The sequence below is a fragment of the Pteropus vampyrus genome, unplaced genomic scaffold (assembly GCF_000151845.1).
Source record: "Pteropus vampyrus isolate Shadow unplaced genomic scaffold, Pvam_2.0 Scaffold503, whole genome shotgun sequence".
In the NCBI taxonomy this organism is placed as follows: Eukaryota; Metazoa; Chordata; class Mammalia; order Chiroptera; family Pteropodidae; genus Pteropus; species Pteropus vampyrus.
Genome location: NW_011889284.1, coordinates 335,127 through 339,286, shown reverse-complemented (window position 1 = coordinate 339,286; position 4,160 = coordinate 335,127).

The following is a 4,160-nucleotide window of genomic DNA, read 5'->3' as shown; positions in this document are numbered from 1 at the left end:
AAGGCTTAGTAATAACTTCCCAGGATTTATGCAAATTTGGTGTCCAGGACAATGCAGGGGGAGGCTGAGACAAAAAGCTGTTTGCGAAAGTTTTGTGAAATTGTGGAATCTCTGATCCTTCTTTGACGTCTTGTCCCCTTCATACTCCCTTCCTCCCCTCAGCCCCACCCAGGCCTGAATTGCCCCAGGGTATTTGAACAGAACCTCTGAACAAAGGCTGAGCCACTGATAAAGCCTTGGAGGCTGGAGTCTGGTCAAACTGATCTGAGAGAGGCAGACCTCCAGGCGCCCCTCCTTCCCTCTTCTGGCAGATCTGTGAGGCAGTCCCCTTTGCCATTCTCCCTTGGGATAATCAAGCTACCTGCTTCCTAGCCCCCCAAATTCTGAGAGGGGAAAAAGCTAGTTGCCCCCATTACAACCCCAAAATCCCAGGAGGCTACCTTCTTGAGTCCCCTCCTGAGGGGCAAGGGATCTGAAATAGGGACATTAGGGTCTTCGTTCTGTCCCCACCCCACACTTTGATGGGCATCGTCCCAGGCTCGTGTCCCTAACTAGTTAGCTGGGAACTCCCCAATCCCCCCCCATGACTCATTTTTTTAAGCCCCTGGAATCCTGGCAGAGACCAGAGGAAACCGGATGTCTGTCCTGAATGAAGCAAGACCCTTGGAGGCTCTTGGTTCACCTGACCTTGCCCTTCCACCTCCTCTTGCACTACCCCTCCCCCACCAGTTTCCTAAGGCTTTGGAGTTGGGGGTCTGGGACATGTGGCTTCGCAGGCCAGGTTCACTGCCAGCCGGATTGTATGTACTGCTCTGAGGTGAGAAGGAAGGAACTGCCTTGGCTTCGAGTCCTAGAGCCATGCAATGTGGACCTTGGATTCTGTTCCAACCCTGGGCCAGATGAGAAAGAGCCTTGTCCAAGGTCATGGGTTGCAGAGTCAGTTACATCCCAGGCCACTGCCTCTGGCCAGAGAGTTTTCCACAGGCTGTGGGCCTGCTCAGGGTAGTCTGACCGACCGCACCCAGGGCTGTCACTTTCTGTCCTTCTTTACAACCAAACGTGCCAAGGAACAGATGCATCTTATTGAGAAGGGTGTCTGACTGGGTGAGGCCATCTCTGGGGCGGGGTTGCCCCCTGGTGGTCACAGCTGGCAAAGACGTCACCTGCCGATCTGTTCACATCCTGCTTCTGGTCCCTCATCATGCAAGGCAGCACATTGGCCCCTCGCTGCACTGATTGAGCTCAGCTGTGTGCCCAGCTCCATGAAGTAGAGGGCTGGGTTTAACAGAACTGTGGGGGACAGGAGATTCACATTCACGAACACATCTCTTCCCCCTCCCCGCTAAAACCTCCAGAGGATGCGGCCTGCCCCAGACATATGCTATGCACTCTCTATACATTATTGAATGCATTTATTTCAATAAGTCAATGAGGAGGGGACTAGAACCATTTCCCTTTCGTAGAAGATGGATCTGACCTTGGAGAGCTTAAGTAACTTGCCAAGGAGCAGAACTAAGGTCTGCCCTGTGCCAAAGTCTTAAATTCTTAACCATAGAATCTCTTAACCAATGTTTGGCCTTCCTCACATGTGACTGGGCCTGTTCTAGACCCAGACATTTATTTTCACCTACAGCCAAGTGTGTCAGAAGTTTGGTTCAGAAAAATAACTTAGTTCTAACAAAGGGAGCCAGAATGGTGAAAAGACTCAAGAACAGGTTTTGTCTGGAAAAGAGAAGGACGGGTTTGTTGTGTGGTCTCAAGGGCTAGAAGTGGGACAGAGAGTGGAGGCCACAGACATTTTTCAGCTCAACAGAAGTAAAGAATTTCCTAATGGTCCGAGGTGTCAGAAGATGGAGTGGGCTGCTTCCAGAGGAAGTGAGCTGCCATCTTGGGAAGTGTTCTGGCATCCACCCATCCCACAGGGAGAAAATCTGAATGTTGGCTGGCAGTTATTGGGCACTTCTTATATGACAGGCATCCCCCATCAAACTTTTGTCATTTCATCCTATCAAACAAGTGGTAGGGTGTGGATTATTCCCATTATAGACAAAGGATAGCCACAGAGAAGGGAAGGGCCTTGCCCAAGATCACAGTTGGAGGCAGAGCCAGGCAGAATTTGCTTCCCAAGCCCCTGTGGTTTCCATTATACTACCTTCCTATTTAGATAGCTATACTTCTTGGCTAATGACTCATTCCAGACTTCTGAGATATATATATATATATATATATTCTATATAGACCAGGTAGAGAGAGCAAGGGCCAGTTACTGGCCATGACACACACAGGCTGAGTTTGACCCAAATGATCTTCTGGCAAAGGCCCGGGCTCCAGAGACTCCTAGTTATTCATTCTTCCAGCTTCTGAAAAGCTTTCCCAGGTATTTCTCAATGGCCAAGACTGGTCAGCAACTTCCTCTCACATTTCCTGTTTTCATCTGGCACGGGGCTTGGAGCATCTTTATACAGGCTCTGGAGTAACTCATTTATTGCAGACTAGGCTCCCAGGCCAAGATATATACATCCTGAGTTAAGAATAGGTTTTTCATTTTTAAATGATTGGGAAAAAAACTAAAGAAATCTTTCATAATATGGAAAATCAATGAAACTGAAACCCTAGCATTTGTAAATAATGTGTTTACATATTGTTTATAGTTGCTTTCAAAAAAGACGAAAGTGAGTAGTTGTTACAGACCATATGGCTCACAAGCCTAAAAAATGTACTATCTGGCCCTTTAAGAAAAGTTTGCAAACTGTGTACACAGTACATGTGTGCAAGGAGACATACGGAGATGTCCTCTGCAGCATGGCGGGCAATAGTTAACAAATGCCCACCAACAGGGGAATGGCTAAATAAACTGGTTGTTCATACCGCATATGCCTTCCTGTTTCCCCTCCCCATCCCCAGCATGAAGCTCCACAGGAAAGAATTTTGTTCCTTTTTATTGTATTCTCAGTGCCTGGAACAGTGCCGGGCTTGGGTATCAACATGATTAGACCTCAAAACCAATACTAAGTGAAAAGAGCAAGTTCCATTCATGTAATACATCATTTATAAAGATTTAAAGACTCAAAACAATTCTATATTTTGTTTCTGGAAAGCATTTGAGATGATCCTTGTCATATATCGTCAGTCAGTTTGGCTCAAATGAACTCATAAAACATTCTCAAAAAAAAAAAAAAAACCCAAAAAAAACCCCAGTATATTTTTTAGTAAAACAAACCGGAAGGCTGCCCACTTTGAATTCATCACAGTGGCTGCCTCTGGGGAAGGAGGGGAAAGGCCTGGGAAATGAATAAGATGAGCTTCCAATTTATCTGTAATGTATTTTCTTTGATTAAAACTTACATAACAAAACTTGGAAAGTACATGGGTATTTGTTCTGTTTTGTGTTTCTCTGTAGTTTTAATTATTATTATTTATTTTTTTAATCTCTGTAGTTTTCTAATAAAAAAACAAAACTCCAGGAAAGAAAAACAAGCCAATGGGGATGAATTACAAGAAACTTCCAGAGAGCGACAGAAAAAGTCCATAGACTCAAGGTGAGAGAGAACCAGAAAATCATGGCAAATGACCCAAGTCTGTAACTGGGTATACCCTCTCCGATCCATTACTAACCCAAGAAAGGGTCTGAAGGCACTTGGGGCTATGTGCTGACTTTAAGATTTATAAACAACTGTGAGGTTGGGGATCATTGGGAATAATATTAATTACAATGAAACACATTAAGCAGTTTAGAAAGAGCCTCAGGCAGCTGCACCTGCCCTCTGTATACAAGTACTCTGATCAGACGCTCAAAAAGAAAGTCATTTTTAGAGGTCAGGTAAAGTGGTCAAGGGCCAGGACAGCCATATGGAGGCAAAAACTAACTAACCAGACAACAGAACCAGACAGGCTGGAGGAAAGCAGTGCATGCAGCCTAACAGAACGTGACCTGAACTTGGGCTCACGCAGGCCACGATTCACTTCCCACTTAAGCCTGTCCTGGTGTCCTGGAAGGGCATGCCGGGGTGCTCTCCATTAGTTCTCTGTCCCATCCTTCCTGGAAGGGAATTCAAGATCTATTAAATTTTTGAATTAGCCTGTAAAATGGGAAAAGAATTGGAATCTTTAAAATAAATGAAAAGTTTGGACATTGTAATAAAAGTATCTTCCACAAAGAT